A 16274-nucleotide genomic window follows, 5' to 3' on the forward strand; every position below is an offset into this window, starting at 1 on the left:
TAGAAGCATCATGTCCTCAGCACATCAAGCATAGACACAAAGTTGCACCACTGACTCATCAGATGAAATGCAAAATATCTCAGCACAGAAGGGCTTTAGAAGAAGCTCAGGGAACAAGTCACTCTGCTGCTTGTACCTTCTGTCATGACGAACTCCCAGCCAAACAGCAACTTCATTTTGTTAGTACAAAAGCACTCTTTAGTCCACAGGGCTTCCACACAATTGACAGGTCTACACATTAAATCAAAATTTTTCTTCTTCTAGAATGTGTACAATAAAGTAGTGTCTTCAAAGTCAGTAATGGTAACAGTGATACACAGGCTTGAGACGATGGGTCTGCATGTTCTCACCAGATAAGGGTTAGTTTATCTAGAGATAAACTATACGCAAGACAGAAGAAAACTCCGTTTTGCAGAAGCATTAGCAAGTCCATTTCTTGTTTTAATAGATGCACCTCCCTCCCACTTATCATTATTTTTTGCACTCCCTTTAAATACGTTAAATATCCAAATACATTATCAGGCAGAGAAGCTTATTATTTGAATGCTGATTTTTAATCTGTGACAAATACATTATGTATAATAGCTTCCTCTTAATATTTCATAATCATCTTCATTTAATAATTGATCTGAGTCTAATTTGTAATGCTCATTACTCATATGAATTGAAAATGTTTTTCATCTCACACTATAGATCCAGCACGGGCAGACAGGAGCTATGACTGCTGCCCTCATTGTGTTACTCAGGAGCCAGAGCCTGGACAGCAGCACAGGTGAAGGGCAAGAAGCATGTCCCTTCCCTGGGAATGCTCAAGGAGAGAAATTGCTTCTGCTGAATGTGCTCTGACGTATGCTGAGCGCATGTCAGCAGAGTGAAGGGCATGTCTCACGCTATCTGTTCAATTGTGCTCACTGCCAGCTCAAGCATGTCTTTCCCTGTGTTGACATGCATGAAAACTTGCAGAAAAAGCTCTGACTGCTAATACTTCCTTCTTGCATCCCAGCTTTCAGTGCTGGTAAAATGCAGTTAAGCCTCATGAAAGGGCTGTGCTCATAAATTCTTGTTAGATATATAATATTTTGCTACATGCACTCAGATGATCTGTCATGGAATAATCCTTCTCATATTTTGGAATCCTGCATATTCAATATATTGTGACAATTGCCACTTAAAAAAATCAAAGGATTTTTTTTCTTACATTGTAGTCTTATGACCTGCCAACTATTAGTACCTGCAAGGATCTGTTGCCCAAACTATAGTTGAATGTAGTCAATTTTTCTTGCTGCAAGATGTTTCTGTAGCACAAAATACACTACAGTGTTTGGACCATCAAAGTAGTGTTTGGACACAGCAGGTGAATTAGCCAGAGTTAACAGATAGGCTAGCCCAAGGAAGCCAGCAATTAGTCATGTAACAAGCATGTATTGGTGGAGGTATTTTAATTTGTAGAAACTATGGAGCAAAAAATTTGGGAAATTTGTTTCAACAGCTGTGAAGTCATGCTCTTACAGGAGAACTGTGGACCTTTTCAAGCCTCAGGGTGTTTCAACAGATGTCTTTCACTCCACATTACTCAAGAAGTAACAGGTCACAATAAGCATGAAAGAAAAGCCAGGGTGAGGTGACGTGGTAAAGTTCCTGCTGCAGCAGGCAGACAGGCTACTAGACACAGCCTGCTGCACCTGCATCAGGTACTGGATGGGAGTGCTCCCCTTTCCTACATCTTCCCTTTCCTACATCTGAAAAGCCTCAGACCTCACCTAGAGATACTTACGGTGAACCCTTCCATGAAAATGATGGGATTTACTTCAATGAATTATATGTGAAACTACTCAAATGTTTTAAAATTATATTCCTTTTTGTGTAAGTTACAGATATTATTTTTGACCAAATTGAGTATTTTAAATTTATTTCTTCTTCTACTGCAAGTTCTTTGGAGTAGGAATCACTTCTTCATATGTGAAGGTAAAACACCTCAGGCATTGAGTCCCAGAATTTTGAGGGAGGCTAATTTTATTATCAATACAATCATTTTCTGTCCAATACATTCCAAACACATCTGTCCAATAAAATATAAAACAAGTACTTTGGTACTCTCCATCCTTCTTTCCAGGGAAAGACTCTGCTGAGAAATGAAGAGGAAAGAAAGGTTTGTTGAAGCAGAAAATTTCTGGTCTACCTTACTCCCCCTCCTCCTCCTCTGCTGTGTCAGGGCCAAAGCCCTTCAGAGCAAACTTGTGGTATCACCCAAACGTTTGGTACATGTATGATAATATGCATGGGTTTTTGCAGCACCAAAAATTAGCAATCAGGACCAACAGTGCTTGACCCAAGCAGTCTTGGCACGACTCGGATCTTTTAAGAGCCTGAGCCATGCTCCCCTCCCAGGGTTTTCCTTTTTCTGTGCTGATCACCTGCTTTAACTTGATCCTAGTAATTCTGTATGACAGTGGTGTTTGCTACATATAAAACACACCAAAAAAATCTTGCTGTATTTTAGGTTGTCTGACACTGTAATCAGCACTGGCCTCAGCTGGGCATACAGCCAGCTCATGACTCATCAGCTCTGACCTGGGTACTTGCATTAGGTCCCCCAAACGGCTGAGATAGATCTGATAAAGGGTTAGGTGCTCACTGGAATTTAAATGTCAAGGAGGATAGGGATGTTTTGTGGGATTTTCAAAATGCCCTGCCTCTAAAAGTCTTACACTGATTAGTCTCTTTTGCTTGAGCACATTCTTGATCTGGGTTGTTTGGGTTGCTAATGTAAGAGTGAAAAACCTTCAATGCTGAATATGCATAGATGTGTCCCACTGTTTCTGTGTGCAGTGCAGAGCACTTCCAGATGGCTTTGATGCATACTAAATGTTTATTATGTTTTCTAAAATTATTTGATTGAGTTTAACAAATTATAACCGAGTGTCTGAAAGGAGAGAGGAAACAAACAGATACACAACTATAATGTTTCAAAAAGCTAAGTAATTGTTTGTAATTGCTGTTCAGGGATATTTGTTTTCACCTGTGGTAAAATATTTTTGTTGTGTGCTCTCCAACAAGTACTTTGGAAAGCAGCATCCAGAACAAGGTGTTCCTACTCATTGTTTGAACTCCTGGCAAAAAGAGCATAGGGGTGAGGAAGTCCTTAAAAATAGAGCAGGTAAACAAGGTTCACCAGCCTGCCAGGATGCATGCATACAAACTGGTTTGCTAAATCTGATCATTTCCCAGTAAGACTGTCTTTATTTATTTTTGTATTTATTTTGATATATAGTAAAAGATCTCCAAAGCACCAAAGTGTTCTATTCAGAATATTAACTGTTCAAGTCTAGCTGCTATGGCTTCTTCTTGACTTCAGCAGGAGCCAGTAGCTATCAGTCCCAAGAAGCAGGCGGTCCCAGGTTTTTTTCATTCCTCCATACAGTGCCATGCCTTTATACTGCAGTTCCTCCACTGAAGGTAAACTTGCAGAAGATGGCATAAATATTGGATTAAATTTCTTGGGAGCTTGACCTTCATTGCAACTCACTATGCATTAGTTCATGATCATGATGCTTATCACCCAAGCTAGTCAGACATCTAACTCCAGTGAATTCTGGTAAAAGTTAGTCACAGAAGTCTTTTTGCTGGGCTGGATCTGAAGTCTTGCAACACCTACAAGTCTGTGCTTAAGTATCTAAGTCATCCTAAAAGAAACTATATTTTAGTCCTTCTCCTCTTATTCTCCAAGTGTTGTGATAACCTGTGAAGCCACTGAAAGTCTAGTGAAAGAAAAACAGACAAAGCATTTTAAAATTTAACATGAAGTAAAATTCAGTTCATTTCCAGCTCACCAAAACAATCTTCACATAATCATCAAGATTTAATTAAAATTTTTTTTGCACCTCTTAAACTGCATTTGATGTTTGAGGTTCTTTTCCATGCTTCACCTCTTGAATAATCTTTCCCCCTTTATAGGTGAAATGGGGAAAACCACCTGAAACATCCAGCACAGTTTGAAATGGCCTTTATAGCTTTGCCCATAAGACTTCCAGGACCTTAGTAAATGGTAGGTTTCTCAAGGATCAAATCAGTACACCTCACATTCGTGATTTTATGTCAGAAAAGGTGGTTTTGTAACACACCTGGGGATACCCCTCCTTCGACTTCTGAACTTAAAGACAGGCTATGCTATGTCTTTGACCCACAGTCTTGAGCATTTTCAGAAACCAGTGCTGGATTTTCCTCATTGATAAAAAGCCTGATATTCAAAGCCTTATAGAAAGAAGTCTTTTGAAAACATCACAGTGAAGTGCAGATGAATATAGACAGGGTAAGAGTGCTGAGGCAAAAAATAAGGGACGTAGTCTGGAATAACAAGCTGTGTCAGAAGATCCCTTTGGAAAGCTCAGAGTCAGCACTGCTAGAGAAGTCTTCAGAAACTTATCAGACAGCATTTCACATCACCAGGAAGAAAAGCAAGGTATAGGAGGTGAATTAAAGCTGGTCCCTCTGAGCTGGGCTATGCACTCAAGACCTGCCAATCGCAGCCTCTGTTTTTAGGTGAGGTCATTAATTATTTCTTCTTAACTTCAACTGCACACATGAATGTTTTCATAAGTTTCCACACTAAGAAAATATTTGTTTATATTTCTCCCCATAACAAAAATTCTCTGCTGCTAATTCTGTTAGAGGAGGAAAATATTACATTCTTTTGATTCCACAAGTTGCATTTTCCTTCCTGCTAGGTAGCATTCATGACTGTGCATACACAGGGGCAGAAGTTGAGGCATTTTTGTTCCTCAGTATGAGAATGGCAGGTTACAGTTAGCAGCTGAAGCCTAATTTTCCCAACTCTTCAGTCATCTTGGGTATATCCACTGCATTGAAAAAAACACCAACCAACCAACCAAAAACCAGCCAGAAGGTGAAAGAAAATGAAGGTGGAAAAGACAGTGAAAGGCAGACTTTTTTTAACAGAATGAAAAGCTAAATTTCCTATTTCTCCAGAATTTTCAATGAAACAAATGCAGGTAGAAGGAGCAGTAGAAGAACAGTTTTCCCATTTGTTCCTTTTCTCACTAAGGGATTTAGATCCCAGCAAGTCCAAGAAGAACTGAAATCTGTTTTAAGGTATACTATAAAGGTCTTCCATTTCGAATCATTATTTACACCAAAGCAAAATAAAGCAAACAGGGTAATTAACATTTCCCAAATATCAGTTATTCCATACATCTCCCACTGCACAAGGATTTCCTTCCAGTAATTTTTTTCCCTGTCTCTTAATAGGTTGCAATTTAGCAAAGTCCTTCAAACATGAAAATTCTCCTGTATGTTTAAATTCTGTATTTCCCCAGTATTTTGGAGAATAAGTCAATGTCTGAAGAGCTCTGCTTAAGCCCATGTTCAAAATTAAGCCTACGCTGTAGTGTTTTACTGAATTAATAATGTCCATTTGACCCATATCTCTGTTCTAAAGCCACTAGGAAGTAAGCACTCACGCTACTTGAGTTTTTTTCAAATCTCTTACATCAGAATCCTGACTTAATGTCTCCTAGAGAATTTTTCTTTCCATTTTTATATTTTCACAGTTTCTTCAATATTTCTTATGTAATGAAATCAAAAGATCATGCTTTGTTCCACATACTGACTCACAGCGCTAGAGAAGCTACCCTATGTCCTCCGAGGTTCCACATGGAATCCAGAACATCTGTCTTGTGTTTAGGGTGTGGGTTTTGGTTTTTTATCATAACCAGATGTTCCCGGGTGGTTTCAGGAAATCCACCTTCAAATTTTTTATGGTATTTTTTTCCTCCTTGGTATTTTACACAAAAGTATGTCATGTTCCTGAATTGTACTATGCTGACTTCTTTAAGTCTCCTTGCAGTTTAACTTCCTTCTGTCTATTTGCTGATACCCTTATTTTGATGTAGCTGTCAAATTTGATCAATGACAAATGTAACAGCTCTTTTAAAATAATCACAAGATCTTAAACACTAAGGGTCATAGTACTGCTCAATGTATTAACCTCAGCTCTCTGTATGACAGAATTTCCAATGTATTATGTGATACTGGCTGCTTTGATTCCAGCATAAATCAATTATGTAGCAGTACAGCACATGCATTATGGAATTTCACATGTAAGGAAATACCTGTTAGGTTTTTTTCCTTTTCTTTTTAACTATATGACAATAGGCTACACTGACTTGCAATAAAAGCATATTTTTTTTAATATTTCAAATTATAGTTCCATTATAAATATTCATACAGGACTCATTTCAGACCTTAACAAATCCAGTACACTAGATGACTAAACAGGATTGATATTAGTATCATGTTTGTGGTTTTTTGTATGTTCAGACCCTTATGAGGTGAACCTTGCATGTGTCCATGCAGAATATTATATGAAAGTACATATTCACATTTCTTCAAGCCAGCTCAACAACCAAAAGTAGGTACATTAGTGCAGTTCCTGAGTTTGGATAACTCAGCTGGAGCAGAACATCAGAAAACTAGAAGTTTCTGGCACACAAGTGGTCTGAGAAGAATTAGTTCAGCTATCTCTGCATGACAATGTGCAGTGCTACATGCCTGTAGCTACTGCTAGCAGTACTTCCATGGATTCCCATCTTCTCTAATTGGTCGTGTGTGTGTGTGTATTGCCAGTAGTCCCCATACAAAACTTCATAGCTTTTGAAAGTAAAGGGGAAGAGGAGCAAGAAGGAGGCAGATTTAAGAAACTATCCAGATTTCAGTACTTTCTTCTGACAAAATTCAAACACTTCCCTTTGGACTAGAGGAGCTTATTCACAGTGCTACTCTTAACAAGTTCTTATTTTTGCTAAAATCAAAATGATCAAGCAACGAAAAGAGAAAAGTAAACACTTAAAAACACCTTTTTTAAAACACATTATCTACACTTCCAAAGAACAAGCAGAGACAAGCATAGCATCTGACAGTTCAGGTCAATTGTCAGAAAAGCTGACTGAGTCTCAGTGGCAGCAGGAGCCAGGGCCCTCTTCTCTTTAAGTACCTGGATCAGCTTCCATACACAATCATGCTTCTGCTGGCTTTTCAGGCAGCTGACAAGTGCATTAATCCCACAAGATGAACTTTCCATACCATTTCCACAGCAGCACCATCATGAATGACCTGAACCCCATCATTATCGTTCTCTTCTTACTCCTGGGTGTCCTTCTGCATTCAAGTCTAAATGAAAAAGATCAGTTACTTTTCACTTAGTTTGCAATAATTTATCTTTAGCATTCATAGGGCTCTGACACCTCATTCTATTCTTCAGCCCTGCAAATTCTTCACAAAGTACTGAGGTAAATAATGTGCTAATGCAATGTTGCTGTTGCAAAGTATTTACTATTTTTGTTAGCCCTAAAGAAAGTGCTGACAGATCATTATGTGCATTTCTCTGTGCCATACAATCAAATTTGTGTCAGGTAAATGAGATAATTTCAGTATAATCTCACCTGGAGAAAGACTGGACCATGATGGTCATTGTTAGTCATTCGAGATTTCTTGTTCTCTCAATCAATAGTTCTCCTTATTGAACACTTGAATATACAATTATGTAATATTTTTGTTCTTAGAATTCTTCATTGAGTGAGCAGTGTCCTAGGGAGGGACATTTTATTTTGCTCTCCTTCATCATGTACATCAGCAGTTCCTTATTCAACAGTTCTTAAACAACATAGGAGAAATTGTATTTGACGTTCCAAAGCTCATAATCTGGGATACAGCACTTCCATAAATAGGGTCCCAGAAAGATAATGAGCGGAACCAAGAGAAAGGAGTGAAAAGGTCCACCTCCTCTTGTCATCAAGGATATCAGAAGTCCTGAGGCATTATCTTTGCTGTCTCACTCATCACAGCCCCTAGGGATGGACTTGAAATGGTGATTTGGAGTTTAGAAGAACACTGATGAGCTGAGTCTCCGAGCTCTGCCTGTCTGACACCATTAACTTCTTTGCACCCTAGCTCATTGCCATCGTAGCAGTTCTACCTTACACAGTGTCTGCCACTCTTCACGTGAACTGGTAACATACACAGCAATTGCTCAGAAGAGAATAATTGTGAAAAATCAGCATTTTGTCAATGTAAGGTAGAAGTCAGACACAGCAAGGTCTGAAGTGCAGTAAGATTTTTTACAGCATTTATGTTGTTTTCAGTCCATGAGATAGAGGGGTGCAATGGTGTGGGGACAGGGAGGACAGGACAGAACTCACTGTGCCTTCTGCCTCTCTTGTAGGTGAAAGCAGTCTCTACAGCAGGGAGAGGGGACAGAAAGTCACTCCAATTCCACTGACAACAGTGGAATTCAGATCACTGAAAATGAGATCATAGGGAAATGTGGAAAAGCTTGAACAATCTTCCTTATCTACTCTAAAATGCATGCTCTAGCAAAGTCAGTCTCAAGTTCCCCAACAAAATCTAACAAAATAAATAGATAGGGTCTTTAAGAAATACCATGGTTATCATCTCTCTCTGCACCACTCAGGAATCTGGTGGGAGGTACCAATTTGTGATGGTCTCCCAGTTAACAACTTGAAATTGCAGTAGGAGGTGGTAAAACAGTGTTCACCACACTAGTTCCAGAGCGTTCCTTAGCCTGCTTCACACTGTTGAGCTAGCTGAAGAAACTCTTTAGAATCCAGTGAAGCAGTTGTCTCCTAACATGCCAATGAAGACATGACACTGCATTTCCTTAACTGTTTTGGGGTTCATATGTGAATTACCAAGGTATTATTATATTAAAAAATGAGTCTTACATGCAGTGATTGAGCTCTCAGCCTGAACAAGTATGCCAAGTCAGACAGAGCAATAGGTCCTCTCACCATGGGCATGGAACATGAGAAATGCCATACACTATTGGCAGATTTTTTTAAGGATCATAGAGATGTCTCCTGCTGTGCAGGTTGGTTTTATGTCCAGCCTCAAGGAAAGATTTGTAATCTAGGAATCTCTCCTGGGATAGGATGAGAGGCTTTCATGTGGCAGCTGCCCAAGGCTATCTAAGGTAGAATTACCTCACACTTTTCTACTTACAATTTTTATTTTATACAGCAATAAAAAAAAGATATAAGGAAGAAATCTCCTTAAGAAGCTGCAGAGAAAGGATTTGGTTGATTCATGGTCCCATTCAGTCTCAAATATGGAAATTAAATTCTAATAAGAAGATGATTTGAGCAGAAGAAAAAGCTGAATCGTATTTCTTCTGTTACCTTGAGAACAGCTCACAGGGACTAGACTAACAAAGCTAAAATCTAGTAAAATCACACCCCTGGTAATCTGTTCTTCTGTGTGCCAAAGCAACGAATTTTGTCTTGTCAAGCAGCTGTCTCTCAGATACATATGTTCTATTTTTAAGCAATTACAGAGAGTTTTGGATACAATTTATTGTTATAAAATTTTTATTGGATGTATAAATTGAAAGGCTGTTCTCTGTTGAACTATAAAAATAAGTGTAAGCATAAAAGAAAAAAATTGAATAAATGAGATATATATATTGGGTATTAGAAAGGCAAGTTTATAAAAAAAAGCAGAATAATAAGGACTGGAATTGGACCAAAGGACAGAAATAAGTAATTACTAGTCAGGGTATAGGTAATTGCCTGTCTTCCAAAGAAGGTATTTGAGCCCAGCAGCAGTAGATGGAAAATGCACCACAACCACATTTGTGGATTATTTGTCAATCATAAAAAAAAAGCTACATTCTTAGGCAGTTGCCAGTATGTTCTGTGAACAAAGAGTATACTGAAGAAGAGTTTTGAATATGACAAGCTTTATGTGAGAAGAAGGAAACCTGACATTTTGACTTCACTGAGGAATTATGATGCGTGAGGGAAGATGTAGTCTGACTAGAAACAAGAGAACCTAAATAATACAGTAACTAGAACCACTAAGAAATATTTCCTGACCAAAATATTTCAGAGTTTTGACTAACATAAATCACTAAAATGTCAAAGTTTTCCACAGAAATTAAAAAACATGTTCTGACCTCTAGAATGTCAAAGGATTAAAGGGAATTCTTTCTCCTGTGTGTCTGAATTAATGCAGAACTAAAATATACTTTTTCTTCATATATTGTGATTTTCAGTATACATTCACTAGAGTCACAGAAAGGATTGCAGACATCCTTCCTTCATGCTCCATATTTCAGAAACTGCTCCTTAAAAACTGCCATCAGAACCATAAATGAACAAACGGTTATGCAGCAAAACGTGGCTTTCATATAACTTTAGATATGTCTTGTGTTTCTAATAATAATGAGTCTTTAGGTGCTCCTCAGACACAAAACAAAAATATATCTTACAGAATTGCAAGTTTCATGTCATTAGACAGGAGGATACCATATGGGCAAAAAGAATCAATTGATTACTTAAGTTATTTCAAAGCTGCATCTAAGTCATTAAAAAACACTAAAATCAGATCTCACTTGCAGGAAGCTTTTAAGGATAGAGCTTGGAGTTTGTAAAATATATCAGGAATGATTATGTGATGATGACTTATTTAAAATATCTCTTAAGCATCTTTTCCTTTGCTTTCACATTAGTTAATCTCACGAAGATTCAGTTGTAATTTTGAGCCATTTCTCAAAAAATATCTTTATCTTTGAGAATTTCATCAAGTCACTACAAAGCTCATAAATTCAATCAAAAAATACAGTGTATTTCTTGGCTCTGGTACACTTTGTTTAACTCAATAGAAAACTTCTCAGGCCTCTGGGGGCCGTGAATCATGGCCTGCAGAACTACAAGGTGCCCTTAAGACAATATGGGTTGCAATGAAAGCCAGCGAAGCAAGCAAAATTTGTCCAATAAGCCACACAAATTAAGCTTAGCTGGTAAAAATCGGATTTAAGTTTCCTTGTACTTTACCGAATGACATCTCTACCCTATTAACAAGAATTAGCACATAAAAATCCAATATTTGCAAGTTTTTGCATACTAATAAATTAAAATTCAGATGCAGATAATGTTGTAAATGTATATTCAGAAAAGAAATAGAGAACTGCATGGACTTGCAGGATATTTGATAAACCAAAGTTTATTTGTCTGGGGTTTTTTTTTAATTTTAACAGTTGTAACTAAGTTTCTTAAGTTCTTAAATTATCAGTTTTCAGTCCCCATGTACAATCCAGGCTTCCCCAAACACCTACCACTGTAAAACACCATAATCAGTCCAAAATCCTGCAGCTTTCTCCAATATCAGGAAAGCAAAGGTAAAAACAAAGTGAGTTATTAACACAGCTTACAGCCGTAAAGTAAGGGTTGCTGGCAAAAATGCACAGCATAATCCACTGAAACTACTGGTCACACAGCAAGTATCAGCCACCTCTACATCCCTCTTCCCATTTTCTGTCTTTAGAGAGAAAGAAACAATTCATTGCTAAAAAGAGCTGTGTCCAGCATTCATCCTGGCGTTGACTAAAATGGCTCAAACCGCTGTCATACCTCTTGTAGTTATTATAAATATTTTCATAACATCCAGATTTCCTGATTCCACCCTGAAAGAAAGAAGGAAATGCCAACAATTAGGAGAATTGGCATTTACTAATGGAGCAAATGGCTCCATTAGTAAATGCCAAATTACTACAGTAAACATGAGCTGGATAAGTGAAGTTTTAAATGCTGATCCAAAGCAAATGTAAACACTGAATTTTCTGAGATTTACTCTTCACTGGAATTTCTTCTCACGCATTTCAGTTGTAAACTTTCTTACAAACTCAAAACAGCCTGTTGAAGTGATAGCCCAATAGTGAAAGTAAAAAGTGTATTTTGTTTAGCAGCTTATGATATAGGCATGTAGTGTGAGAGGGTAAAAAGAACAGAAGTGCTGTGTATCAGACTGGAGCCACAGGGAGGAAAAGTGAATGTGTGCTTGTCAGAAACAAGAATTTTGTAATATGAACGTATTACATGCAAGACATGCTTTAAGAAAATCCCAGGTTTTCAATGAAACTTCCTTCAGTTCAAAAAGAGCCCTCAGGTTTAACAATCTGTCAGAGCTAATATTATATATGCGACCTTAAATATTCATTGAGTTTGTAGAGATTTCATCTCCTTTTGCATTTATCAAGAATTATTCATAATATGGCAGTTTCTGTCATAATTCAGACACTTTAGGCCAAAAAATGTAGAAAGAAAACTAAAGCCCAAAAGAGAAAATGACAGCTACAGTGATGGAATGGGGATAAGTGATAGTTTTAAAGAAACTCACTGTACATCTATAATTTTCCCTTTTAACACCTTATCTTTAAGCTATACTTCATTTAAGATGTCGACACAGCTTGATGTGAAGTGCATAATTTATTGAATGCTGACTTTCTTGTATGATTTATTTTGTTGTTTTGCAAGTCAAGCACAATCTTTCGACTCTATGTCTTACTCGTAACATACTAAATAAACCCCTTTGTGTTTACTGGAGCAGTGATCAAAACATGAACATTATATGCCACATCTAGTTTAAAGCATAAATATGAGAGCCAATTTGCCTAAAATCAAATCACTCATCCAGAAGGCACAGCATCAAAGAGTTTTGATTAGATTTTACAAGATAGCACAAGGCACTTCACAGGACATTCAACATACCAATGCAAATTTGCTTTGCCTTTTGCATCACTCTGTATTTCCTGATCAGTAGTTCTACCTTATTTTATGAGGTGATAAAGTCGACAAAAAGGAGATTAGAGAGATCTAGATGGAAACCTGTACTGTGACACTTGGCTGTTTAATTAATATTTGTCATCTGTATTACATCAAGATGGAGAAAGATACATATTCCTTATTTCCATAATGCAGTGCCTCTTCAAAACCAATGACTAGAAATGTTTTTATAAGTGATGAAGAAATAAGTAAAATGGATGTACCTTGTGACAAAGAAAATTCAGCAATAAACCATAAAAAATAGGTTCAGAAATTGTTTGTAATATTTGGCATACAATTCATACCAAAGATCTAGGCACATAAAATTACTTTTCTAGGCTCATTATTACCAATTGCAGGATTTATAATTATAAACTGTAGGCCTTTATTTGAGGATGTTTTTTACCCACAAGTGTGTCCATAGTGAAATAAACCTCATCAAATCCTTTTATGCAGAGGTAATATGAAGGACAGGCAAAACCTTTACAAGCAAACAGCTTTATAATTAAGGAATATTTCCTATACCTAGAAATATAGCCATATATTTCTCTCTGTTCATCTCTCTCTCTTCCAGATGACCACTAGTATCCATCTACAAAGATACCTACTACACATCACATCTGGCTCAGTTGAAGGACCTATGTCTTACACTTCTCCCTTCTAACAGTATCAAATGTCTGCTCCTCATGCAGCTCTTAAAAGCTGTTTGGTGCTTTGTGATTGTGACTTTTCTGATAGCATCATAAGAAGTTTGCCCTTATGGAAAGAAATTAGGTATTAGATAATTAGTTTGAAGAAAATATTAGATACCAGATCGTCAGTTGGAAAGATATTCATGAAAAGTTTGTGATACACTAAAAAGAAAAAAAAAAAAAAAGTCAGCATTATAGTCATTCAATACCAATTCACCCAGGAATAGGTTTGTCCCTTCTTTTTTCCCCCTCAAAGGACCCTCTCTGTACCCAGGCCTCTCCCATTACATGCCCACCCTCTGTATCCCAGCACTCCCCAGCCTGGAGCAGGACTGCACCCTTCTGTCCCCATATCACTGCAGTGCCTTTCTCCTTTTCCCCCTTCAACACACACCGGCAGCATGAACTAAAAGGTTGGGCTCTTCAGAATATTTTTGCCCCAAAAATCAACGACTGCAGTGGAATTAGAATAATCAGCATTTCCAATTGATCAAACTGGTAGTTTTATTTCCTCATTAGAAGACCTGTTTTTCTACCATTAGAGTCCAATAGAGATGGACAGACAGACATGAATATAATTAAAAGCAGGAAAAAGTAAACTACAGAAAACAAGAAATAAATTTACACAAAATAAGAAACCTTTTATATTCTCTGTCAGTTCTTGTTGATGTAAAACATCACTGGAACTCAAGTATACATGTTTAATAAGATAAAAACTAAATAATAGTTTAATAAAACTTTAGTGTATTTTGAAAGGTAATTATTCCATGTCTGTATGTGATTGTGTGAAGTATGAAATAACAAACTATTCAGACTCCTCTTATTTAAGCAGGAAAAGAAGTAGAAGGAAATAGTAGTAGCTGCTGTCTTCTGGGTATAGGCTTCTGGTCTAGTTCACAGTAATTAATGTGACATTATAACCAGAGACATAACAAGAATCAGCTTGGACTATAAAAAAGCTCTCTAGTTTCTCAAAACAAACCAGTCTTCTTTGGATGTGTGCACAGCCTGCTGCTCTTTAAATCTTCAGAGCACTGAAAACATGGCATTTACCTCCCAAAATCCAGCCGTGTTTGTCCTGAGAAATAGAAGCACTCCTATATAGACAAAACTGTGTTGTCTGTGACTGAGTTTCTTCATTCAGGCTGAGCAATTGTTGAGTATTCTCGAAGGCTTCACAGAGACACTGACTGCATTCAACACTGACCGCATTAAGTTGACACAATCATTTGTCCACTTTGCACTGTCTACAAGAAAAGAAACCACAATAGGTATTGGGATTAAAGAATTCAACTCTGCTGGTCTATTTACACCAGATAGATAGAGTATCTGGAGTATCTGGAATCAGCACATTTCTGCTGTAAGAATAAAAATCCAAAGATCTTCCAATGCCGTCCTGGCAAGTGTTTCTCCCACTAGGTACTTGACGTGACAGAACAGACTGAGGTTCAAAGCAAGGTCTGGGCTTCAATCCAGCTGTCCAAAGCATCCTTCAAAAGCCAACAGAGTTGCACAGCTCACCCTCTGCCCAATTCTCCCTCCAACAAAAAAGAAAAGGATCACAACATGCAGGTCCTTACCACTGAGAAGCAATAATCCATCCAAATCAGCCATATAATGCAAGATGGCATTGTGGGAAAGAGAACAAAGCAAGAAAGAACAGTCACCTGTTGCTGCATGTTCCGAGCTTCCCCTCCCCCTCCCCAAGACATTTGCCTCTGCCACGTGCTCCGAGCTCCTTTGTTCCAAGCACGGGCAAAACCAAATGTAACTCAAACTCTTTAGCAGTGTCTGATTGGCCGGTCACCCCAGGTCCGCCCCCAGTCCGCCCCTTTCCCCTTCTCCGAATAAAAGACAGGATCAAGGAAGGCCCTGCCTCTTTTGGCTCTGCAACTCTTTCTGCGAACATCTGTGTGCTTCTGTTTCTTTGAAAGTTTCTAATTGCGGGAAATTAAGCAGGCTAAGAGCTGTATTTCTCCCTCTTTGCTTCTGCTGGTGGTATCAGGTTTGCAGCTAATACATTTACTGCTTTTAGAGCTACTGAAATGCTGGATTGCCTGTGCTACCTATCTAGGCTGCTCGAGGCTTTCTAAGGCATTAAACCACTAGCCTAGCCAGTAAAAAGCTGTAAGTATACCCCCACAGTCACCCATTAATTTCACTGTACATCGAGGGTTACTGATACAGAAAATGTCAGAAACTAAAACGTCCCCAGTTCAAATTGAGCAACATCCCAGCCCAGCAGCACACTCATTTCAAGAACTCTTTCCTTATAACATGTGATTATATGAAGCATAGTTTTATTTGTATCTAATTTCAGGATCTTAGAACTTCCTGAATTTCCAAATGACCCTAAGTACCTTTTCTCACAAAACCTTTCATTGTTAAGGAACATTGTGTCAGTCAGCCAGAACTCTGTCAATGCACTGTGATTTGCTTTGAAATTTCAGCTCTAATACTAAACAATAGGCATTTTCATAGACACACTGAGGATTCAGTTATTCTAAAATTATTAAGTTATTCTAAAATTTTGTGGAAAAGGAAGATCAACTGTGATTCATAGAGACATGAAAACTTTATCATAACACCTCAATTATTAGCTTTACTCTTTATGCAAGTGATATAAAATAGGGTATGTGTTTATAACACAATATATTTGTCAAATAATACAGCACAGGCCATACACCCTTCTGCCAGACATTCTGCTGAAAAGGCGGGTGAGGAGAGAATGGGGAAGCAACATGATGAAAAATTCCAAGTCAGTCAATGTCAGGGAATGAGCTCATTATTTTGCCCTGTCCTCCTTTTAACCACAGGTCATGCCTTCCTAAAGGCTGAATGTGCCTTTATATGTAATGCTGCGTAATAAAATGTAAGTCTGATCAGTTTCATCTGAACATTTCAAATATTCTATTTTAAATACCAATATCTCAATACTAGCTAGCAAATC

General features: G+C 37.8%; 1 long non-coding RNA gene across 1 annotated transcript; it reads right to left on the bottom strand.

Annotated features, from left to right (window-relative positions):
• Window positions 1–704: 704 nt before the first annotated feature.
• Window positions 705–15126, bottom strand: LOC121661635. The gene is made up of 3 exons (XR_006015057.1): window positions 14905–15126; window positions 14378–14571; window positions 705–7185 (listed from the first exon to the last, which is right to left on the bottom strand). It is a non-coding gene; the product is annotated as an uncharacterized LOC121661635 (long non-coding RNA).
• Window positions 15127–16274: the final 1148 nt, after the last annotated feature.

The sequence above is a fragment of the Corvus kubaryi genome, unplaced genomic scaffold, assembly GCF_017639235.1.
Source record: "Corvus kubaryi isolate FWS band 111438036 unplaced genomic scaffold, C.kubaryi_AGA036_p1.0 37184, whole genome shotgun sequence".
In the NCBI taxonomy this organism is placed as follows: domain Eukaryota; kingdom Metazoa; phylum Chordata; class Aves; order Passeriformes; family Corvidae; genus Corvus; species Corvus kubaryi.